The sequence below is a fragment of the Triticum aestivum genome, chromosome 4B, assembly GCF_018294505.1.
Source record: "Triticum aestivum cultivar Chinese Spring chromosome 4B, IWGSC CS RefSeq v2.1, whole genome shotgun sequence".
NCBI lineage: Eukaryota > Viridiplantae > Streptophyta > Magnoliopsida > Poales > Poaceae > Triticum > Triticum aestivum.
Window position 1 is genome coordinate 23326769 of NC_057804.1, and position 26307 is coordinate 23353075.

The 26307-nt window shown below is 47.1% G+C and overlaps 1 protein-coding gene and 1 long non-coding RNA gene across 2 annotated transcripts in view; both read left to right on the plus strand.

The window, feature by feature from the left end:
* Positions 1-1099: 1099 nt before the first annotated feature.
* Positions 1100-10319, plus strand: LOC123094268 (uncharacterized). Its single transcript, XR_006445782.1, has 3 exons — positions 1100-1268; positions 1349-1442; positions 10249-10319. It is a non-coding gene; the product is annotated as an uncharacterized lncRNA (long non-coding RNA).
* A 187-nt stretch (positions 10320-10506) lies between these two features.
* The window catches only part of LOC123089900 (uncharacterized), a 30794-nt gene continuing 14993 nt past the window's right edge, over positions 10507-26307 (plus strand). The window contains exon 1 of the mRNA XM_044511448.1: positions 10507-10539. The gene's annotated coding sequence lies outside the window, so the exon portion shown is untranslated. The remainder of the gene's footprint in view (positions 10540-26307) is intronic.

Below are 26307 nucleotides of genomic sequence, written 5' to 3' on the forward strand. Positions count from 1 at the left end.
GTGGTTTCAGATATAAATACCAGAATGATTGCTCAGCTAAAAACATCTGAAATGTCTTACTATAGTTCTGATTCAATTGACGATAGCACTGCTAATCATTCCACTCTTGAAGCATTATAACCAACAGAGTTTCTAAACACAATTCCGATGCCCGGACTTCCTGACCATAAGTTGCACTTAAAGATTGGTGTTCCAATTATGCTTTTGCGCAATCTTGATCCATCAAGGGGACCTTGTAATGGTACTAGGCTGATTGTCACCCAATTGACAAATCGTGTGATTGAAGGTGAAATCATAACAAGGAAGGCTACAGGTTCAAAAGTATATATCCCATGCATTGTCACAACATCAACTCACTCAAGGTGGCCCTTCAAATTGAGATGGTGCCAGTTTCCCGTGCGCCTTACGTATGCAATGACCATAAACAAAAGTCAAGGGCAAACCTTAAATTGAGTTGGAGTCTATTTGCCATCTCCAGTGTTCTCTCATGGTCAATTATATGTAGCATTTTCCAGAGTTACTTCACCAAAGGGGTTGAGAGTTCTAATCGAAAATAGTCCAGTTTCTTATGAGAAATGCACCCATAATTTAGTCTATGCTGAAGGTTTTAGTCAAATTAATAGACTATGAAACTGAATAAAGGAATTTCCTACATTCAAGTGTGTTTACCCTACATAATTATTTCTCCATTTAATACATCATTATTATGCAATTACTTGCTTCCCTTTCAGGAATATTACATCAATGGAATCCACTACAGCCCTTAAAACCATCACTCTTGGTCAACAGAGTTGTAAGGTATTTGGACGACTCTTACGCCTATGGGATGCAATAAACATGAAATCCAAGTTTGCAGATCCTCTCATCAGCATTGATGGTGTCCTTTTAGATGAAGATGTAAGTCCATCATTAATATTTCTATTTCCAACATAATAATAATATTATTGTACAAATGTACTACTGATTTTCACATCCTCATCGAATATTATGGCAGGGCAATATGGCGCAGATTAGTGTACCGAAAAAATTCAAAGATTTCCGCCCCTTACTCACAAAAGGACATATCTACATCTTTAATGATATTGCAGCCATTGATATAAAAAACAAAACCCATATATATCACCACCAAAACTATATGTTGCAATTCAAGCACATCACTAAGGTTCACCGACTTGAAACCAGAGGAACAAATATACCCAAGTTTTCCTTCAATTTTTGTCCATTTGATAATCTACCAGAAAAAGATACTTTTGTAAAACCACTTCAAGGTAACACTTGCATTTCCTTTTTTTTCTTTCATACTAATATTAAAACATAAATTAATTTTGTATGTGGTTTCTCTCTCCAGATATAATAGGAGTCATTAGCCACGTTGGGCCATTTGATTATGCAAGTCAGACATCTACAAATAAACTCAGGAAAATCAAAATTCGAAACCTAGAGTATGTTTCTTCTACTACTACAGTGTGTTAAAACTTTTCCATGTTGGAAATATGCCCTAGAGGCAATAATAAAAGCATTATTATTATATTTCCTTGTTCATGATAATTGTCTTTATTCATGCTATAATTGTGTTATCCGGAAATCGTAATACATGTGTGAATAATAGACACCAACATGTCCCTAGTGAGCCTCTAGTTGACTAGCTCGTTGATCAACAGATAGTCATGGTTTCCTGACTATGGACATTGGATGTCATTGATAACGAGATCACATCATTAGGAGAATGATGTGATGGACAAGACCCAATCCTAAACATAGCACAAGATCGTATAGTTCGTTTGCTAGAGTTTTCCAATGTCAAGTATCTTTTCCTTAGACCATGAGATCGTGTAACTCCCGGATACCGTAGGAGTGCTTTGGGTATGCCAAACGTCACAACGTAACTGGGTGACTATAAAGGTAGACTACGGGTATCTCCGAAAGTGTCTGTTGGGTGACATGGATCAAGACTGGGATTTGTCACTCCGTATGACGGAGAGGTATCACTGGGCCCACTCGGTAATGCATCATCATAATGAGCTCAAAGTGACCAAGTGTCTGGTCACGGGATCATGCATTACGGTACGAGTAAAGTGATTTGCCGGTAACGAGATTGAACGAGGTATTGGGATACCGACGATCGAATCTCGGGCAAGTAACATATCGATTGACAAAGGGAATTGCGTACGGGGTTGATTGAATCCTCGACATCGTGGTTCATCCGATGAGATCATCGTGGAGAATGTGGGAGCCAACATGGGTATCCAGATCCCGCTGTTGGTTATTGACCTGAGAGTCGTCTCGGTCATGTCTGCTTGTCTCCCGAACCCGTAGGGTCTACACACTTAAGGTTCGGTGACGCTAGGGTTGTGAAGATATGTATATGCAGTAACCCGAATGTTGTTCGGAGTCCCGGATGAGATCCCGGACGTCACGAGGAGTTCCGGAATGGTCCGGAGGTAAAGAATTATATATAGGAAGTGCAGTTTCGGGCATCGGGACAAGTTTCGGGGTTATCGGTATTGTACCGGGACCACCGGAGGGGTCCCGTGGGCCCACCGGGTGGGGCCACCTGTCCCGGGGGGCCACATGGGCTGTAGGGGGTGCGCCTTGGCCTAGATGGGCCAAGGGTACCAGCCCCTATAGGCCCATGCGCCTAGGGTTTCCACCATGGAAGAGTCCATGTGGTGGAAGGCACCCCTAGGTGCCTTGGGGGGGAGGGAAACCTCCCCTTGGCCGCCGCCCCCCCTAGTAGATGCCATCTACTAGGGCCGGCGCCCCCCCTTGGCACCCCTATATATAGTGGGGGAGAGGAGGGACCTCATACACCTGCCCCTCTCTCCCTGTTACGTCTCTCCCTCGTAGTCTTGGCGAAGCCCTGCTTCTGTGACGCCCTGCATCCACCACCACGCCGTCGTGCTGCTGGATCTTCATCAACCTCTCTTCCCCCCTTGCTGGATCAAGAAGGAGGAGACGTCTCCCGTCCCGTACCTGTGTTGAACGCGGAGGTGCCGTCCGTTCGGTGCTGGTCATCGGTGATTTGGATCACGTCGAGTACGACTACATCATCACCGTTCTTTTGAACGCTTCCGTGCGCGATCTACAAAGGTATGTAGATGCATCGAATGACTCATTGCTAGATGAACTCCTAGATGATCTTGGTGAAATGAGTAGGAAAATTTTTGTTTTCTGCAACGTTCCCCATCAGTGGCATCATGAGCTAGGTCTATGCGTAGTTCTTCTTGCGCGAGTAGAACACAATCAGTTGTGGGCGTGGATTTGTCAACCTTCTTGCTGTTACTAGTCTTTTCTTGCTTCAGCGGTATTGTGGGATGAAGCGGCCCGGACCAACCTTACACGTACGCTTACGTGAGACCGGTTCCACCGACTAACATGCACAAGTTGCATAAGGTGGCTGGCGGGTGTCTGTCTCTCCTACTTTAGTTGAAGCGGATTCGATGAACAGGGTCCTTATGAAGGGTAAATAGAAGTTGACAAATCACGTTGTGGCTTTAACGTAGGTAAGAAGACGTTCTTGCTAGAACCCTAATTCAGCCACGTAAAACTTGCAACAACAATTAGAGGACGTCTAACTTGTTTTTGCAGCAAGTGGTTTGTGATATGATATGGCCAAAGTTGTGATGAATGATGAATGATCTGTATGTCATGTATGAGATGTTCATGCTATTGTAATAGGAATCACGACTTGCATGTCGATGAGTATGACAACCGGCAGGAGCCATAGGAGTTGTCTTTATTCTTTTATATGACCTGCGTGTCATTGAGAAACGCCATGTAAATTACTTTACTTTATTGCTAAACGCGTTAGCCATAGTAGTAGAAGTAATAGTTGGCGAGCAACTTCATGGAGACACGATGATGGAGATCATGATGATGGAGATCATGGTGTCAAGCCGGTGACAAGATGATCATGGAGCCCCAAGATGGAGATCAAAGGAGCTATGTGATATTGGCCATATCATGTCACGTTTATTATTTGGTTGCATGTGATGTTTATCATGTTTTGCATCTTGTTTACTTAGAACGACGGTAGTAAATAAGATGATCCCTCATACTAATTTCAAGAAGTGTTCCCCCTAACTGTGCACCGTTGCGACAGTTCGCTGTTTCAAAACATCACGTGATGATCGGGTGTTTTATTCAGACGTTCACATACAACGGGTGTAAGACAGATTTACACATGCAAACACTTAGGTTGACTTGACGAGCCTAGCATGTACAGACATGGCCTCGGAACACAGAAGACCGAAAGGTCGAGCATGAGTCGTATAGAAGATACGATCAACATGAAAATGTTCACCGATGTTGACTAGTCCGTCTCACGTGATGATCGGACACGGTCTAGTTAACTCGGATCATGTAATACTTAGATTACTAGAGGGATGTCTAATCTAAGTGGGAGTTCATTAATAATTTGATTAGATGAACTTAATTATCATGAACTTAGTCTAAATATTTTACAATATGTCTTGTAGATCAAATGGCCAACGTAGTCCTCAACTTCAACGCGTTCCTAGAGAAAACCAAGCTGAAAGACGATGGCAGCAACTATACGGACTGGGTCCGGAACCTGAGGATCATCCTCATAGCTGCCAAGAAAGATTATGTCCTACAAGCACCGCTTGGTGACGCACCCGTTCTCCCTGCAGAACAAGATGTTATGAATGCTTGGCAGGCACGTACCGATGACTACTCCCTCGTTCAGTGCGGCATGCTTTACAGTTTAGAGCCGGGGCTCCAAAAGCGTTTTGAGAGACACGGAGCATATGAGATGTTCGAAGAGCTGAAAATGGTTTTCCAAGCTCATGCCCGGGTCGAGAGATATCAAGTCTCCGACAAGTTCTTCAGCTGTAAGATGGAGGAAAATAGTTCTGTCAGTGAGCACATACTCACTATGTCTGGGTTGCATAACCGCTTGACTCAGCTGGGAGTTAATCTCCCGGATGATGCGGTCATTGACAGAATCCTCCAGTCGCTTCCACCAAGCTACAAGAGCTTTGTGATGAACTTCAATATGCAGGGGATGGAAAAGACCATTCCTGAAGTATTTGCTATGCTGAAATCAGCAGAGGTAGAAGTCAAGAAGGAACATCAAGTGTTGATGGTCAATAAAACCACTAAGTTCAAGAAAGGCAAGGGTAAAAAGAACTTCAAGAAAGACGGCAAGGAGGTTGCCGCGCCCGGCAAGCAAGCTGCCGGGAAGAAGCCAAAGAATGGACCCAAGCCCGAGACTGAGTGCTTTTATTGCAAGGGAAGCGGTCACTGGAAGCGGAACTGCCCTAAGTACTTAGCGGATAAGAAGGCCGGCAAAACAAAAGGTATATGTGATATACATGTAATTGATGTGTACCTTACTAGTGCCCGTAGTAGCTCCTGGGTATTTGATACCGGTGCAGTTGCTCACATTTGTAACTCAAAGCAGGGGCCGCGGAATAAGCGGAAACTAGCAAAGGACGAGGTGACGATGCGCGTCGGGAATGGTTCCAAGGTCAATGTGATCGCCGTCGGCACGCTGCCTCTGCATCTCCCTTTGGGATTAGTTTTAAACCTTAATAATTGTTATTTAGTGCCAGCTTTGAGCATGAACATTGTATCGGGATCTCATTTGATTCGAGATGGCTACTCTTTTAAATCTGAGAATAATGGTTGTTCCATTTTTATGAGAGATATGTTTTATGGTCATGCTCCTATGGTGAATGGTTTATTCTTTATGAATCTCGAACGTGATGCTACACATGTTCATAATGTGAGTACCAAAAGAAGTAAGGTTGATAATGATAGTCCCACATACTTGTGGCACTGCCGCCTTGGTCACATAGGTGTCAAACGCATGAAGAAGCTCCATGCTGATGGACTTTTAGAGTCTCTTGATTATGAATCATTTGACACGTGCGAACCATGCCTTATGGGTAAAATGACCAAGACTCCGTTCTCAGGAACAATGGAGCGAGCAACCGACTTATTGGAAATCATACATACTGATGTGTGCGGTCCAATGAGTGTCGAGGCTCGCGGTGGCTATCGTTATGTTCTCACCCTCACTGATGACTTGAGTAGATATGGGTATATCTACTTAATGAAACACAAGTCTGAAACCTTTGAAAAGTTCAAGGAATTTCAGAGTGAGGTTGAAAATCAACGTGACAGGAAAATCAAGTTTCTACGATCAGATCGTGGAGGAGAATACTTGAGTCACGAGTTTGGCACACACTTAAGAAAATGTGGAATAGTTTCACAACTCACGCCGCCTAGAACACCTCAGCGTAATGGTGTGTCCGAACGTCGTAATCGCACTCTATTAGATATGGCGCGATCTATGATGTCTCTTACCGATTTACCGCTATCTTTTTTGGGGCTATGCTTTAGAGACTGCCGCATTCACTTTAAATAGGGCTCCGTCGAAATCCGTTGAGACGACACCGTATGAATTATGGTTTGGGAAGAAACCTAAGCTGTCGTTTCTAAAAGTTTGGGGATGCGATGCTTATGTCAAGAAACTTTAACCTGAAAAGCTCGAACCCAAGTCGGAAAAGTGCGTCTTCATAGGATACCCAAAAGAAACTATTGGGTACACCTTCTACCTCAGATCCAAAGGCAAGATCTTTGTTGCCAAGAATGGGTCCTTTCTAGAGAAAGAGTTTCTCTCGAAAGAAGTAAGTGGGAGGAAAGTAGAGCTTGATGAAGTATTACCTCTTGAACCGGAAAATGGCACAACTCAAGAAAATGTTCCTGAGGTGCCTGCACCGACTAGAGAGGAAGTTAATGATAATGATCAAGATACTTCTGATCAAGCTCCTACTGAAATTCGAAGGTCCACAAGGACACGTTCCGCACCAGAGTGGTACGACAACCCTGTCTTGGAAATCATGTTGTTAGACAACAGTGAACCTTCGAACTATGAAGAAGCGATGGCGGGCCCGGATTCCGACAAATGGCTAGAAGCCATGAAATCCGAGATAGGATCCATGTATGAAAATGAAGTATGGACTTTGACTGACTTGTCCATTGAACGGCGAGCCATAGAAAATAAATGGATATTTAAGAAGAAGACAGACGCGGATGGTAATGTGACCATCTATAAAGCTCGACTTGTCGCTAAGGGTTATCGACAAGTTCAAGGGGTTGACTACGATGAGACTTTCTCACCGGTAGCGAAGCTAAAGTCCGTCCGAATCATGTTAGCAATTGCCGCATTCTATGATTATGAAATATGGCAAATGGACGTCAAAACGGCATTCCTTAAGGAAGAATTGTATATGATGCAGCAGGAAGGTTTTGTCGATCCTAAGAATGCTGACAAAGTGTGCAAGCTCCAACGCTCGATTTATGGGCTGGTGCAAGCATCTCGGAGTTGGAACATTCGTTTTGATGAAATGATCAAAGCGTTTGGGTTCACACAGACTTATGGAGAAGCCTGTGTTTACAAGAAAGTGAGTGGGAATTCTGTAGCATTTCTCATACTATATGTAGATAACATACTTTTGATGGGAAATGATATAGAACTCTTGGACAGCATCAAGGCCTATTTGAATAAGAGTTTTTCAATGAAGGACCTTGGAGAAGCTGCTTATATATTAGGCATCAAGATCTATAGATATAGATCAAGACGCCTCATAGGTCTTTCACAAAGCACATACCTTGATAAGATATTGAAGAAGTTCAATATGGATCAATCCAAGAAGGGGTTCTTGCCTGTGCTACAAGGTATGAAATTGAGCTCAGCTCAATGTCCGACCACGGCAGAAGATATAGAAGAGATGAGCGTCATCCCCTATGCATCAGCCATAGGCTCTATTATGTATGCCATGCTGTGTACCAGACCCGATGTTAACCTTGCCGTCAGTTTGGTAGGAAGGTACCAAAGTAATCTCGGCAAGGAACACTGGACAGCGGTCAAGAATATCCTAAAGTACCTGAAAAGGACTAAGGAAATGTTTCTCGTTTATGGAGGTGATGAAGAGCTCGTCGTAAAGGGTTACGTCGACGCTAGCTTCGACGCAGATCTGGATGACTCTAAGTCACAAACCGGATACGTGTATATTTTGAATGGTGGGGCAGTAAGCTGGTGCAGTTGCAAGCAAAGTGTCGTGGCGGGATCTACATGTGAAGCGGAGTACATGGAAGCCTCGGAGGCAACACATGAAGCAATATGGGTGAAGGAGTTCATCACCGACCTAGGAGTCATACCCAATGCGTCGGGGCCGATCAAGCTCTTCTGTGACAACACTGGAGCTATTGCACTTGCCAAGGAGCCCAGGTTTCACAAGAAGACAAGGCACATCAAGCGTCGCTTCAACTCCATTCGTGAAAATGTTCAAGATGGAGACATAGAGATTTGTAAAGTACATACGGACCTGAATGTAGCAGATCCGTTGACTAAACCTCTCCCTAGAGCAAAACATGATCAACACCAGAATTCCATGGGTGTTCGATTCATCACAATGTAACTAGATTATTGACTCTAGTGCAAGTGGGAGACTGTTGGAAATATGCCCTAGAGGCAATAATAAAACCATTATTATTATATTTCCTTGTTCATGATAATTGTCTTTATTCATGCTATAATTGTGTTATCCGGAAATCATAATACATGTGTGAATAACAGACACCAACATGTCCCTAGTGAGCCTCTAGTTGACTAGCTCATTGATCAACAGATAGTCATGGTTTCCTGACTATGGACATTGGATGTCATTGATAACGAGATCACATCATTAGGAGAATGATGTGATGGACAAGACCCAATCCTAAACATAGCACAAGATCGTATAGTTCGTTTGCTAGAGTTTTCCAATGTCAAGTATCTTTTCCTTAGACCATGAGATCGTGTAACTCCCGGGTACCGTAGGAGTGCTTTGGGTATGCCAAACGTCACAACGTAACTGGGTGACTATAAAGGTAGACTACGGGTATCTTCGAAAGTGTCTGTTGGGTGACATGGATCAAGACTGGGATTTGTCACTCCGTATGACGGAGAGGTATCACTGGGCCCACTCGGTAATGCATCATCATAATGAGCTCAAAGTTACCAAGTGTCTGGTCACGGGATCATGCATTACGGTACGAGTAAAGTGACTTGCCGGTAACGAGATTGAACGAGGTATTGGGATACTGACGATCGAATCTCGGGCAAGTAACATATCGATTGACAAAGGGAATTGCGTACGGGGTTGATTGAATCCTCGACATCGTGGTTCATCCGATGAGATCATCGTGGAGCATGTGGGAGCCAACATGGGTATCCAGATCCCGCTGTTGGTTATTGACCTGAGAGTCGTCTCGATCATGTCTGCTTGTCTCCCGAACCCGTAGGGTCTACACACTTAAGGTTCGGTGACGCTAGGGTTGTGAAGATATGTATATGCAGTAACCCGAATGTTGTTCGGAGTCCCGGATGAGATCCCGGACGTCACGAGGAGTTCCGGAATGGTCCGGAGGTAAATAATTATATATAGGAAGTGCAGTTTCGGGCATCGGGACAAGTTTCGGGGTTATCGGTATTGTACCGGGACCACCGGAGGGGTCCCGTGGGCCCACCGGGTGGGGCCACCTGTCCCGGGGGGCCACATGGGCTGTAGGGGGTGCGCCTTGGCCTAGATGGGCCAAGGGCACCAGCCCCTATAGGCCCATGTGCCTAGGGTTTCCACCATGGAAGAGTCCATGTGGTGGAAGGCACCCCTAGGTGCCTTGGGGGGGAGGGAAACCTCCCCTTGGCCGCCGCCCCCCTAGTAGATGCCATCTACTATGGCCGGCGCCCCCCCTTGTCACCCCTATATATAGTGGGGGAGAGGAGGGACCTCATACACCAGCCCCTGGCGCCTCCCTCTCTCCCTGTTACGTCTCTCCCTCGTAGTCTTGGCGAAGCCCTACTTCTGTGACGCCCTGCATCCACCACCACACCGTCGTGCTGCTGGATCTTCATCAACCTCTCTTCCCCCCTTGCTGGATCAAGAAGGAGGAGACGTCTCCCGTCCCGTACGTGTGTTGAACGCGGAGGTGTTGTCCGTTCGGCGCTGGTCATCGGTGATTTGGATCACGTCGAGTAGGACTACATCATCACCGTTCTTTTGAACGCTTCCGTGCGCGATCTACAAAGGTATGTAGATGCATCCAATGACTCGTTGCTAGATGAACTCCTAGATGATCTTGGTGAAACGAGTAGGAAGATTTTTGTTTTCTGCAACGTTCCCCAACATTCCATCCCTATACACTTTGTCTCAACAAATGTTTGTTCCACATATGCAGTGAACAGACACAAGAAATACGTCTTTGGGGCCACCATGGTGAAACATTTGATGAAGAAGTTGTACTCAAAAAATCACAAGAAGGCATTGTAGTTGGCATTTTTGCGGGTCTCACAACTGGGAGCTTTCTAGGTAACTGCTCAAATATTCTATCTTAAAATGACTATAAGAGCCAAAACTAATACGACATATAACCATATATACATATAGGTGCCCTGCATGAATCCTCAACCTCTGCAACAAAAGTTTACAATGACTTGGATACATCTGAAGTTAAAAACTACCAAACCAGGTCAGTGATTCTCCTTTCTATTTGCAACTACTACCTTCTTGTAGCGACCCGACCTCAGATGGTCAAGTCTCTGTGCTCAGGTGTCATCCCTGGATCAGTAATGCTGACACCACACAGTACTTCGAAGGATTTATAAGAGAGTAGCAATCACACACTTATTACATCGAATGTCTCAAAAGAGAACTTATTACAATAATATGGCTTAAGGCCATCTAATGCGATAACAGCGGAAGGCTTGGAAGATAAAGTGAGTCCATCAACTCCAACGGCATAGCTGAGCTGCACGGCAATGACCTACGAACCTTACTCCTCGTCTGAAAAGTCTGCAACATAATACGTTGCAACCCGAGAATGGGTCAGCACATGGAATATGCTGGCAATGTAACACCAAAAGAGCAATAACAGAATAATGCTACCACTACATGCATATTTGGCTGGTGGAAAGCTCTATGGTTACAGTTTTGCGAAAAGCCAATTTTTCCCTACTACAAAGGAATCAGTTTTAATTTAACTATCATGGTAGTTGAAACATCATTTGAGAAGGTAACCCCAACTCAATGATCCCAATTAAAAATAGTTAACAACCCAGCAATATTAATTTAAGAGTGTTGAGATACATGCGAATACTCAAGTACTAGATACTCAGAATTGTCCATAACCGGGGACACGGCTAACCATGATTACATTGTACACTCTGCAGAGGTTTGCGCACTTTTCCCCACAAGACTCGATCGCCTCCGTTGATTCTCGCACTGCATGGTGTTTGAGAGACGGATGACCGAGACACAGTCTTTCAGAAGCATTAACTCTCTACTCCGGGCAGACCATACCAAACCTACAAACCCACTACCTGCTGATCCACCTCTTCAAGAGCTTCACGCAACTTACTCAACTATGCTAGAGCCCATAATAGCTTGCGGCTGCACACGGAAGTTTCTAGCATGAATAGACTTAGTTCCCTTTGAGCCTGGGTGGTGGTCCATAGGAGAATCACACGGTAACCCCGGGATTTCCAAAAATAAAACAGGCAATCACTGGATACCCCAGGTGCCTCAATCCACCCAGATGTGTAGTAAAGTTGCCACCTTAAGTAAACCATTAATTAACAATCTCACATCTGTCATGGATATCACTCAAACCCAATCCACGTCTACGAGCATAGCATGGCAATTTAAGCATAACGTAGAAGTAACTCCCAAGGGTTTGATAATAAAACAGGACAATAGGTTCAACCTCATCTACTACTTCCCAATACCCACATGTTAAAGGCATCCTAATCATGCAATGTTTGAGGATTGAAACTAATGCATAAAAACTGGGTATGAAAAGAGTATGATCAATGTGTTACTTGCCTTGCTGACGATCCAGATATCCTAGAGACTCGTAGTAACACGCTTCGCACTCCGGAAATTCTATCGCAAGCAAACAATAACATACATAAGCAACAATCAAAGATGCACAAGTAGAACTCCAAATAAAAGAGTTTGACTGCAGAGTTCAACTTAAGAACTCCAGTTTGCAAAAAGAATCAAATCAAACGAAGCAACAAAACTCAAACGGCAAAAGAAACAATTTCGTTTTGCTAATCTGGATCTAAGTCAAATTTTACAGAAGAAAAATCTTTTTTGAGTTGATTATTCGGAAAGAGGGTTTCAAGATGAAACTCCAGGCGCTTGAATCGCCTGATTCCGATAAACGAGCGAAAAGATAAACAAGTTTGAATATCAGATCAGAAATCGCGATCAGAATAATCGCGGAATAAATCCGATAAAAACAAAAAACGACGAACGGCTAAACGAATGGACGTTCGTTAGCAGAAACTAAACGACGAACACGTTCTTTAAAATGAACGGACGAGCGAACGCTCGCTAAGCGAATAAACCGGAGAATAAAACCGATCTATAAAAAAACGAACTAGGGTTTTTTCAAAAAAAACGAAGGGTTTTATTAAAAAAACGGCGGCGGGGTGGCTACCTCCCGCGAGGTCGTCCGGCGAGGCGGGCGGCTCCGGCGGGGCTCGGCGAGGGCCGGCGGGGCTCGGCGAGGGCGCGGGGTGGCGGCGCCGCGGGGCGACGGCGGCGGATCGGGCTCCGGGGCGGCTCGGGCGACGGCGGCGGCTCGACGGCGAGTGGCGGGTGGTGGCGGGGTGGTGGTGTGGCGGCGGGGCGGCGGTATATATAGGAGGGCGGGGCAGGGCTGCTTGGGGAAGGGGGCGCCCGGGTGGAGTCCGGCTCGGACTCCCTCGGCGTCCGTGCCAAGCACGGCGGCGCGCGCGGGGAAGGCGGCGGCGGCGGCGACTGGGCCGGCCTGCTCGGCTGGGCCTTCGGCCCAGTCGGGCGCGAGGTTGTTTTTTAAAGAAAAAACATCCCGCCGAAAGAAAAATTCCTAGAAAAATAAGTAAAAATCTAAAAATTCCAAAACAAGTTTTCTCCGTCTAAATAAAATATTTAGAACAAGATGAACTTTTCTGGGCCCCTAAAATGCAAATTTTAAATCATGCAACATTTTTTCTAGGGCAAATAAAATCCCGAATAAACTCAAATAAAATCCAAAAATGATTTTAGTATTTTTCCTCCGATATTTCAATTATTTTGGAGAAGTCATATTATCTCCCCTCATTTATTATTTTAAAATGAAAAATTTTCCGGAGAGAGAATAATTAAAATCAAATCCTCGTCTTCACTATTTGATAAAAATTTCAAATATGAAAATTAGAAAATCCCCAACTCTCTCCGAAGGTCCTTGAGTTGCTTAGGATCTCGAGGATTGCAAATGAAAAACAATAAAATATGATATGCATGGATGATCTATGTATAACATGCCAAATTTGAAATTTGGGATGTTACAAACCTACCCCCCTTAAGATGAATCTCGCCCTCGAGATTCGGGTTGGCTAGAAAATAGGTGCGGATGGTCCTTGCGAATATCCTCCTCTCGCTCCCAGGTGGCTTCCTCCTCAGTATGATGACTCCACTGAACTTTGCAAAACTTGATCACCTTATTGCGAGTGACTCGGCTATCAAACTCAAGAATCTTAACTGGCTTCTCCTCATAGGTCAGATTATTATCCAGCTGAATCGCCTCCAAAGGTACTGTATCATTCAACGGTATATCTGCCATCTCAGCATGACACTTCTTCAGCTGTGATACGTGAAACACATCGTGAACTCCTGACAATCCTTCAGGTAACTCCAGCTTGTAGGCAACTTCTCCCATCCGTTCCAAAATACGATACGGTCCTACAAATCTCAGGGCTAACTTTCCCTTAACTCCAAAACGTTTTACTCCCCTCAAGGGTGATACTCGTAGATAGGCTCTGTCTCCAATTTCATAGATTACTTCCTTGCATTTTGAATCTGCATATCTCTTCTGTCTGGACTGAGCAATCTTTAGTCTGTCTCTGATCAGTTTAACCTTCTTGATTCCTTGATCAAATCTGGTCCAAACAACTGACAGTCTCCTACCTCGTCCCACATCAATGGTGTTCTACATCCGCGTCCATACAGAGCTTCGAATGGTGCCATCTTCAAACTGGCCTGGTAACTGTTGTTATAAGAAAACTCCGCGTACGGCAAATTGTCATCCCAACTAGATCCATAATCTAGCGCACAGGCTCTCAACATGTCCTCCAGAATCTGATTGACTCTCTCTGTCTGCCCATCTGTCTGCGGGTGGAAAGCTGTACTGAACTCCAATCGGGTTGCCAAAGTCTGGTGTAACTGATGCCAAAACTTTGAAGTAAATTGGGTTCCTCTATCTGATACGATGCTCCTCGGAACTCCATGTAAACATACGATCCTGGTCATATATATCTTGGCCAGCTTTGCACTTGTATACGTTGTTTTCACCGGGATGAAGTGAGCTACCTTAGTCAATCGATCCACAACTACCCATATAGAATCATATCCTGCCTTGGTTCTGGGTAATCCGGTAATAAAGTCCATACCAAGTTTGTCCCACTTCCATTCGGGTATTGGCATAGGTTGTAACAGTCCTGCTGGCTTCTGATGTTCTGCCTTTACTCTCTGACATACATCACATACGGCTACATACTCGGCAATATCCTTCTTCATTCCAGTCCACCAGAAACGTTCCTTCATGTCCAGGTACATCTTGGTGTTTCCGGGGTGAATCGAGTATGGTGAGTCATGGGCCTCCTAAAGTATCAACTTCCTGATCTCCGAATTGTTGGGCACATAAATTCGGTCCTCAAACCACAAGGTATCGTGCTCATCCTCGCGGAAACCTTTGGCTTTACCTTCGCCCATCCTCTCTCTTATCTCAGCAATCTCTTTGTCTTCCTTCTGAGCTTCTCGAATCTTGTCCAACAGCGTCGACTGAACTTCCATTGTTGCAAGAAATCCTCTTGGAACAATCTCCAGTCGAAGTTCCACGATCTCCGCAGCTAACTCCTTTGGCATTCCCTTGCTCACAAGAACATTAGCATAACTCTTCCGGCTCAAAGCGTCTGCTACGACATTGGCCTTTCCTGGATGGTAGCTTAGCTTCATGTCGTAATCCTTTATAAGTTCCAACCATCTCCTCTGCCTGAGGTTCAACTCCTTCTGTGTGAAAATGTACTTCAAGCTCTTATGATCCGTGTACACATCACAACGGTTTCCAATAAGATAATGTCTCCAGATTTTTAGTGCATGCACTACGACTGCTAACTCCAAATCATGCGTGGCATAGTTCAACTCGTGTGGCTTCAGTTGTCGTGAGGCATACGAAGCAACTTTTCCTTCCTGCATAAGCACACATCCAAGTCCCAAGCGAGAGGCGTCACAATACAATTGAAACTCCTTATGTATATCTGGCAAGGTTAGCACTGGGGCTGTAGTCAATCGCTCCTTCAGCTCTTGAAAACTTGCCTCGCACTCCTTCGTCCATTTGAACTTAGTATCCTTCTTTAACAATACCGTCATTGGTTTAGCAATCTTGGAAAAATTCTCAATGAACCTCCGATAATATCCTGCCAGTCCAAGAAAACTGCGGATCTCGCCAACTGAAGTGGGTGCCAACCATTCAGTGACCGACTGAACCTTACTGGGATCCACTGCTATACCCTCTCCGGATATAACATGCCCAAGAAATCCAACTTCCTTCAACCAAAACTCGCACTTGCTGAATTTGGCGTATAACTGGTGTTCCCTGAGTTTCTCGAGAACCAAACGCAAGTGTTCCACGTGCTCCTCTTTGTTCTTCGAGTATATCATAATGTCATCAATGAATACCACAACAAACTTGTCCAAATACTCCATGAACACCTTGTTCATCATACTCATGAAATAGGCAGGGGCGTTAGTCAGTCCAAATGACATGACCGTATACTCATATAATCCATACCGTGTGGTAAACGTTGTCTTGGGTATATCCTGTTGGAAATATGCCCTAGAGGCAATAATAAAAGTATTATTATATTTCCTTGTTCATGATAATTATCTTTTAATCATGCTATAACTGTATTATCCGGAAATCGTAATACACATGTGAATACATAGACCACAATATGTCCCTAGTGAGCCTCTAGTTGACTAGCTCGTTGTGATCAACAGATAGTTATGTTTTCCTGGCTATGGACATTGGATGTCGTTGATAACGGGATCACATCATTAGGAGAATGATGTGATGGACAAGACCCAATCCTAAGCATAGCACAAGATCGTGTCGTTCGTTTGCTAGAGCTTTTCCAATGTCAAGTATCTCTTCCTTTGACCATGAGATCGTGTAACTCCCGGATGCCGTAGGAGTGCTTTGGGTGTATCAAACGTCACAACGTAACTGGGTGACTATAAAGGTGCACTACAGGTATCTCCGAAAGTGTCTGTTGGGTTGACACGGATCGAGACTGGGATTTGTCACTCCGTATGACGGAGAGGTATCTCTGGGCCCACTCGGTAATGCATCATCGTATTGAGCTCAAAGTGACCAAGTGGTTGGTCTCAGGATCATGCATTACGGTACGAGTAAAGTGACTTGCCGGTAACGAGACTGAACAAGGTATTGGGATACCGACGATCGAGTCTCGGGCAAGTAACGTACCGATTGACAAAGGGAATTGTATATGGGGTTGTTTAATCCTCGACATCGTGGTTCATCCGATGAAATCATCGAGGAAAATGCGGGAGCCAACATGGGTATCCAGATCCCGCTGTTGGTTATTGCCCGAGAGTCGTCTCGGTCATGTCTGCGTGTCTCCCGAACCCGTAGGGTCTACACACTTAAGGTTCGGTGACGCTAGGGTTGTATGAATATGAGTATGCAGCATACCGAATGTTGTTCGGAGTCCCGGATGAGATTCCGGACATCACGAGGAGTTTCAGAATGGTCCGGAGGTAAATAATTATATATAGGAAGTGGTATCTCGGCCATCGGGAAAGTTTCGGGGTCACCCGGTAATGTACCGGGACCACCGGAGGGGTCCCGGGGGTCCACCGGGTGGGGCCACCCATCCCATAGGGCCCCATGGGCTGAAGTGGGAGGGGAGCCAGCCCATAGTGGGCTGGTGCGCCCCCCTAGGCCCACCCCCTGCGCCTAGGGTTGAAACCCTAGGGTGGGGGGGGGGGGCACCACATGCCTTGGGGGGCAAGTTTCCCCCCTGGCCGCCGCCCCCTTGGGAGATTGGATCTCCCAGGGTCGGCCCCCCCTGGGGGCCTATATAAAGGAGGGCAGGGGTGAGGGCAGCCGCACCCTGTGCTTTGGTGCCTCCCTCCCCCTGCTACACCTCGTCCTCCTCCCGTAGTCGCTTGGCGAAGCCCTGCTGGAGTTCTGCTGCATCCACCATCACGCCGTCGTGGTGCTGGATCATCATCAACCCCTCCTTCCCCCTTGCTGGATCAAGAAAGAGGAGACGTCTCCTGTCCCGTACGTGTGTTGAACGCGGAGGTGTTGTCCGTTCAGCACTTGGTCATCGGTGATCTGAATCACGGCGAGTACGACTCCATCATCACCATCCCCTTGAACGCTTCCGCACTCGATCTACAAGTGGTATGTAGATGCAATCTCTCTCCCATGACTCGTTGCTTAGATGAACTTGTTGGAAATATGCCCTAGAGGCAATAATAAATTAGTTATTATTACTATATTTCCTTGTTCATGATAATCGTTTATTATCCATGCTATAATTGTATTGATAGGAAACTCAGATTCATGTGTGGATACATAGACAACACCATGTCCCTAGTAAGCCTCTAATTGACTAGCTCGTTGATCAATAGATGGTTACGGTTTCCTGACCATGGACATTGGATGTCGTTGATAACGGGATCACATCATTAGGAGAATGATGTGATGGACAAGACCCAATCCTAAGCCTAGCACAAAGATCGTAGTTCGTATGCTAAAGCTTTTCTAATGTCAAGTATCATTTCCTTAGACCATGAAATTGTGCAACTCCAGGATACCGTAGGAATGCTTTGGGTGTACCAAACGTCACAACGTAACTGGGTGGCTATAAAGGTGCACTACAGGTATCTCTGAAAGTGTCTTTTGGGTTGGCATGAATCGAGACTAGGATTTGTCACTCCGGTAAACGGAGAGGTATCTCTGGGCCCACTCGGTAGGACATCATCATAATGTGCACAATGTGACCAAGGGGTTGATCACGGGATGATGTGTTACAGAACGAGTAAAGAGACTTGCCGGTAACGAGATTGAACAAGGTATCGGTATACCGACGATCGAATCTCGGGCAAGTACTATACCGCTAGACAAAGGGAATTGTATACGGGATCGATTGAGTCCTTGACATCGTGGTTCATCCAATGAGATCATCGTGGAACATGTGGGAGCCAACATGGGTATCCAGATCCCGCTGTTGGTTATTGACCGGAGAACGTCTCGGTCATGTCTACATGTCTCCCGAACCCGTAGGGTCTACACACTTAAGGTTCGATGACGCTAGGGTTATCAAGGAAGTTTTTATGTGGTTACCGAATGTTGTTCGGAGTCCCGGATGAGATCCCGGACGTCACGAGGAGTTCCGGAATGGTCCGGAGGTAAAGATTTATATATGAGAAGTCCTATTTTGGCCACCAGAAAATGTTCGGGATTTTTCGGTATTGTACCGGGAAGGTTTTAGAAGGTTCCGGAGTGGGGCCCACCTGCATGGGGGACCCACATGAACGTGGGTAGTGGGTTCAAGACCCCACACCCCTGGTCAAGGCGCACCAAGATCCCCCCTTAGAAGGAATAAGATCATATCCCGAAGGGATAAGATCGAGATCCCTAAAAAAGGGGGATAACAATCGGTGGGGAAGGAAATGATGGGATTTCTTTCCTCCCACCTTTGCCAACGCCCCAATGGACTTGGAGGGCAAGAAACCAGCCCCTCCACCCCTATATATAGTGGGGAGGTGCATGGGAGCTACACGCTTCCCCTGGCGCAGCCCTCCCCCTCTCCCAAGTACTCCTCCTCTCCCGCGGTGCTTGGCGAAGCCCTGCAGGATTGCCACGCTCCTCCATCACCACCACGCCGTCGTGCTGCTGCTGGAAGGAGTCTTCCCCAACCTCTCCCTCTCACCTTGCTGGATCAAGGCATGGGAGACGTCACCGGGCTGTACGTGTGTTGAACGCGGAGGTGCCGTCCGTTCGGCACTAGGATCTCAAGTGATTTGGATCACGACGAGTACGACTCCTTCAACCCCGTTCTCTTGAACGCTTACGCTTAGCGATCTACAAGGGTATGTAGATACACTCTCCTTCCCCTCGTTGCTAGTCTCTCCATAGATAGATCTTGGTGTTGCATGAATTTTTTTGAATTTCTTCTACGTTCCCCAATAGAACTCATGGATGGATCTTGGTGAAACCGTAGGAAAAATTTTAATTTTCTGCAACGTTCCCCAACAGTGGTATCAGAGCCAGGTCTATGCGTAGTTCTCTAATGCACGAGTAGAACACAATTTGGTTGTGGGTGTGGATCTTGTCAACTTGCTTGCCACTACTAGTCTTTTCTTGCTTCAGCGGTATTGTGGGATGAAGCGGCCCGGACCAACCTTACACGTACGCTTACGTGAGACCGGTTCCACCGACAGACATGCACTAGTTGCATAAGGTGGCTGGCGAGTGTCTGTCTCTCCCACTTTAGTTGAAGCGGTTTCGATGAAAAGGGTCCTTATGAAGGGTAAATAGAAGTTGACAAAATCACGTTGTGGTTATTCGTAGGTAAGAAAACGTTCTTGCTAGAACCCAATTGCAGCCACGTAAAAGATGCAACAACAATTAGAGGACGTCTAACTTGTTTTTGCAGCGATTGTTCATGTGATGTGATATGGCTAGAAGTTGTGATGAATGATGATTGATGTATTGTGATGTATGATATCATGTTCTTGTAATAGGATTCACGACTTGCATGTCGATGAGTATGACAACCGGCAGGAGCCATAGGAGTTGTCTTTATTTTTTGTATGACCTGCGTGTCATTGAAGAACGCCATGTAAATTACTTTACTTTATTGCTAAATGCGTTAGCCATAGAAGTAGAAGTAGTCGTTGGCGCGACAACTTCATGAAGACACGATGATGGAGATCATGATGATGGAGATCATGGTGTCATGCCGGTGACAAGATGATCAAGGAGCCCCGAAGATGGAGATCAATGGAGCTATATGATATTGGCCATATCATGTCACTACTATATAATTGCATGTGATGTTTATTATGTTTTTGCATCTTGTTTACTTAGGACGACGGTAGTAAATAAGATGATCCCTTACAACAATTTCAAGAAGTGTTCTCCCCTAACTGTGCACCGTTGCTACAGTTCGTCGTTTCGAAGCACCACGTGATGATCGGTTGTGATAGATCCTTACGTTCACATACAACGGGTGTAAGACAGTTTTACACATGCAAAACACTTAGGGTTAACTTGACGAGCCTAGCATGTACAGACATGGCCTCGGAACACGGAGACCGAAAGGTCGAACACGAGTCGTATGGAAGATACGATCAACATGAAGATGTTCACCAACAATGACTAGTCCATCTCACGTGATGATCGGACACGGCCTAGTCGACTCGGATCGTGTAACACTTAGATGACTAGAGGGATGTCAAATCTGAGTGGGAGTTCATTAAATAATTTGATTAGATGAACTTAATTATCATGAACTTAGTCTAAAACCTTTACAAATATGTCTTGTAGATCAAATGGCCAACGCTCATGTCAACATGAACTTCAACGCGTTCCTAGAGAAAACCAAGCTGAAAGATGATGGCAGCAACTATACGGACTGTGTCCGGAACCTGAGGATCATTGTCGGTGTCAAAACCGGCGGATCTCGGGTAGGGGGTCCCGAACTGTGCGTCTAGGCGGATGGTAACAGGAGACAAGGGACACAATGTTTTACCCAGGTTCGGGCCCTCTCGATGGAGGTAAAACCCTACGTCCTGCTTGATTAATATTGATGATATGGGTAGTACAAGAGTAGATCTACCACGAGATCAAGGAGGCTAAACCCTAGAAGCTAGCCTATGGTATGATTGTTGAGATGTATGTTGTCCTACGGACTAAAGCCCTCCGGTTTATATAGACACCGGAGAGGGCTAGGGTTACATAGAGTCGGTTACAATGGTAGGATATCTACATATCCGTATTGCCAAGCTTGCCTTCCACGCCAAGGAAAGTACCATCCGGACACGAGCCGGAGTCTTCAATCTTCTATCTTCGTAGTCTTGGAGTCCGGCGGACAATGATAGTCCGGCTGTCCGGACACCCCTTAGTCCAGGACTCCCTCAGTAGCCCCTGAACCAGTCTTCAATGATGATAAGTCCGACGCGCATAATGTTCGGCATTGCAAGGCGGGTTCCTCCCTTGAATAATCCAGAGAAGATCATGAACACCAGGATAGTGTCCGGCTCTACAAAATAAATTCCACATTCCACCGTAGAGAGAATAAAATGCACACTTAGCTCAATCTGCTGACGTATTATGTGGCGTGACATCACACCGCAACCAAGCCTTTTTTTGAATTGTTTTTTACTATACCACCTCAGCACGTTTAGCGAAGCGGTTTCCTTGGCACGTCTTGTCGAAGCAGAGATCGTGTTCCCCTTATTCCGGTATTCTCATCAATACGTGCGTGGGTAACCCAACCGTTCCCGTCGCCACGCCTCCTCTACCGAAGGGGAATCCCAAACAGTCACGGAGACGGCCCTTGGTATTTCTTCCCCTTTATAAGAGGACCAAGGCTCGCCCTTGTTCTTCAATCTCGCATCGAATCTTTTCCCCGCTCCCAGTTCCAACACCCAGAGCCTCAGATTCGAGCGCTTCGGATCCTCAATCATGTCCGGCTCCGACCTCCAGGGCCGGTGGATGCCCTCCTCCGTCACGGAGGAGGACATATTGAAGTTGCGTGAGGCCAAGTACCTGGCCTACGAGGTTTCGCATAGGTTGCCTGCCCAAGGGCAGGCTGTGCCAGCCCCCGAGCCCGGTGAATACGTCGTTTTCGTATCCCACCTCCGCCGGGGTTTAGGCTTCCCGACGGATCCCTTCGTGAGAGGGCTCCTGTTCTACTATGGGCTGGACTTTCACGACTTGGCTCCGGAGTCTATCCTCCATATCTCCGCATTCATTAACGTCTGCGAAGCCTTCCTCCGCGTCATCCCCCACTTCGGCCTATGGCTAAAGACCTTCAAGGTGGAGCCGAAGATGATCGGGGGGCGTCAAGCGGAGTGCGGCGGGGCGACCATAAGCAAGAAGGTCGATGCCCCATGGCCTGAGGGTTCCTTCCAAGAGGAACTCGGACTGTGGCAGCAGGAGTGGTTCTATATCACCGCTCCAAGGGGCAGCAGGCAAAAGCCGCCGCCCTCATTCCGCCCGGGACCTCCACGCCAACTGACGTCGTGGGTCAACCAAGGGCTCAACCGGGGGCCGTCCGAAGACGTGCCCTCACTGCAGGGCCGGATTCGAGATCTCCAAGCGAGGGAGATCGACCTGATCAAGGTGATGCAGGTTATGCTAATCAGGCATCTTCTGCCCTGCAAACACCGTCCTCTCCGTCTATGGGAGTTCAACCCGGAGGGACCTCGGATTCTCCAACACTTCATGGGTGCGACACCCGTGGAGATGTACAAGTTGTTCTTCGGACCGCAGGCGGCGTGTCCGGATTTAGCCGAGGATGCAGGCCTAAGCCGCGATCGCCCGGATACTCAGGTAAGTAGCTCAGAGTTCGGACATTCTGTTTATGTGCCTTTCTAGAGTTCGCCTCCTGACCCTTTGTTCTTTATAGGAATGGGTGGCGCGATCAAGGCTGATAAGGTGTCCGGCCCCCCTCCCAGAGACCGCACTGGAGCCCGTGCTGGTCAGAATGTTGGAGGTTGCACCCACAGAAGGGGGTGACGGGGAAAATAGAGGAGCTAATATTTCGCCCAAAGGGGCGACTGAAGAGGGGGGAACCAAGAACCCCTCCCTTCAGGGGGAGAAGAGGACCGCCTCTGAAGATCCGGAGGCAAAAGCCCCTAAGCGTGGGAAGAGATCTTCCCCGGGGGTTCCGGCGTCCGGAGAGAATCTGGACGCGCAATCATCGCCAAAGGATCGGCCCTCCAGCGAGCCGTGAGTATGAAAGAGGAAGTTAATTAGTAAGAAAATACCTTCATTTGTGCTTCTGTGACCGAAATATTTATATTGCAGTTCGGATCTGCAGCCTTCTCAGATGAGTTTGTCTTCGGGAGACCTTCTTCCGGAGATGATGGAGAGTGATACGCCTCCGTCTGCAGCGCCGTCAGATAAGGCGGGCGAGCCTGAAGTATCGTCACGGAGGGTATCCCCGAGTCCGGAGGGGCCAGAGAGCTCGGCACCCACTAGTATCCGGCCGGGAGAACTGAAGAATCTGCTTGAGAGGGCTTCCATTTCAGAAGATCACCGTGCGTTGATGCGCATGGTGGTTGGAAGGATTTCGTCCGCCGAGAGCGGATTGCATAATGCCGCCATGAGTTTGCTGGCGGGATTTGAGGTATGCAATAATGACGGATCCTTTTGTCTTTTAACAGTTTTGCACACAAAAATATGCCCTGTATAGATAGTAGCCCCTGGGACTCAGTAGGCTGTCGGAAACGACAGCGTGCCGAGGATCGAAATCTCAAGTAATGAATACTGCTGTCCCTATGCAGGTGGCGGATAGTCCGAGGGGCAGCCGGACTAATGATGTTGCCGAATTAAGTCGGCAACTTGACATGGCGGATGCGGACATCGCACTTGTCAACCGGCGACTTGACGAGTCGCAAGGTAAGTAAATTCTCCGCAGTCGCTTTATTTAAGGGGGTCAAAGCCCTCCTCTGATAAATTATATACTGTTTGCACAGACGGTGCTGCTGCTGTGGAGAGCCTTCGGGCCGAACTTGCTCGAGCTAAGGAGCAGGCCCGAAGGAGTGATGCGGCTGCCTCGAAGGCGGCCGAAGAGTTGAAAGCCGAAAAGGCTGCGCACTGCCTAAGCAGGGCGGAGGAGGCCGAATTGGCCATGAAGGTAAAGGATGCTGCCGACCGCTATGAGGCTCTTGAAAAGGAGCGCTTATCGGAGCGGGAAGACCTGAAGAAGGCCACTGCCGAAGCCAAGGATGCCCGCTCTGCAATGCGGGCTATGAAGGAGGAACTGCGCCAGGCCGGGGAGATCGTGGCTGGCAAGCCTTTTCTGCTGCGTCGCCGGTTTATGGATGCCAGGTATGCTCAATTTGAGCGGCTGTGGAGTCCAGAGGATCCGTATATGGACTTAGCTGCCAGTGCGGCCGATGCCGTTAAGCACTTCCGGAGCCAGGAGGATCACGAGACGGAAGAGCTCTATTGGTCTCAATTCCACAGTCCGGATCGCTCACTTCCGTTTACGGACCGGTTGGCCGAATGGGCCGAGCTAAATAGATTGTCCGGACTTGCCATGACTGACATCGTGGCGCATGTCTGGCCAGAGAGGTCCAAGGTGACGAGCTACTTCGGCTTACTGCAGCAATTCCTTGGGGCGGTGCCGCATATAAAGGAGATGAAGCGGTCGGCCTGCATAGAGGGCGCGCGGATGGCTCTTGCCCGTGTGAAGGCGCATTGTCCGGAGATGGACGCCACCGCTGTTGCTGCCTAGCGTTCGGATGAAGACCGGCTCCCTGCCGAGCACTATTTCGGGGAAGTTATGCGTGGCACTCGTGTAATAGAGTCGCAGTGCTCGAAGAATGTAACATTCAAATGAACGCATCGATGATTATGTTATAACTGCTTTTTATACTTGTGCGTCCAAGTAGTAAAACTTCTCCTGTGCAGCCGTTTACGTATACTTGTGTCTAACTTGAAAGATGGCAGTCTTCGGCTTCAGCCCCCACGCACAAGGTGCTGGGGTGTTCGCAAAAATAGCGCGTTTTCACACTTAATCCGACGTCTCGGTCCTGTTATAAGGAGGTGGTAGCGTAGCGAACGAGGCAATCCGAACTATAATGCTTTATCACTTTCACTTAGCCAGTGGAGCTCGAGGGTGGGGCTACTATATAGCCCCTGGTGGCACCGCACATCTCCGGATTCGGGGTGCGTATGTGCCTGACCGGGAAACGGTCCTTCGTCAAAGCGGGGAATTCTAAACATTCCGATAGTCGATCGAGTGGTTGACCAGACTCTCGTTGTATCATGACAGTCAGTTTTCGGCTTTCTCTACTGAGGTGCTCGCCCAGCCGAACTGGGGCACAATCGCAGTAGTTCTCCTGGTGCCGCGTTAGCCGATGATACGGAACATAAGGCAGCAAAACACAGGAGCCGGGCAAACCCAACATTTGACCAAAGACATGATTCGGAGCTGATGCATATAATGCCTAACTCAAGACGCCGAACACTCCCTAAGGTGTTCGGTCTTTATAATAATGGGCAGAGATGCCCTAAGCCCCTGGTGTCTAGGTACGGGCATGGTCTTCTGACGCGGCCGATGCCAAAACGTCAGGCTCCACTTTGGCTATAGGAAGAAACCAAGGGAGTATAACAACAAGAGACAGTAAAAAAAGGTTTACGCAGGGTCTTAATCTGAAAAGAATCCTCACAACGGGTCCCTACTGCACGTCTGCGCCTTGTCTCCGTTGCGCCGTTATCCTGAACGGGTATGCACGTTGTTCATCTGTAAAAAGAGAGGAACGTTTAGTTTGAAAATAAATCGTGCGAATAATATGTGTAAAATAAGAAATATAAATAATTAGAGCGGGGTTTGTATGAACCCGCAGTTGTTTGTGCGAGCAGCCCCCTGTGAAGGGGTATGCGGCTAGGGAGCCCCTAGCTTGCTGAAGCCGGATTCGTCTATCCGAGTCCGGGGTCTTTAAGTGACCCCCGCACTAAAATGACGCCACGCGGACCGGGCATCTTGAGTGTAAGAGACGCGTAATGCGGTATGGTGTTGAAGCGGACAAAAGCCTTTCGTCCCAAGAGTGCTTGATATTCACTTTCAAATGGGACGATATGAAAAATTAATTTTTCGCGTCGAAAATTGTTCGGCGATCCGAACACGACTTCTAGTAATATAGAGCCTGTGCACTTGGCGTAAGGGCCTGGCGTCACTCCTTTGAAGGAAGTGCGGCTGTGTCGGATTCTGGTTGGGTCTATCCCCATCCTACGGATTGTATTTGAATATAGCAGGTTTAAGTCACTGCCTCCGTCCATTAAGATGTTAGTAAATTGTAATCCGTCTATTATGGGATTCAATATCAGGGGAGTCCGTCCCGCATTTTCGAACGCTTCTGGAATATTCCAGGTGGTCGAAAGTGATTGGTTTTGATATCCAATCTCTACGGTCTGCTGGGTTGGACCGCGCGAAGCTCT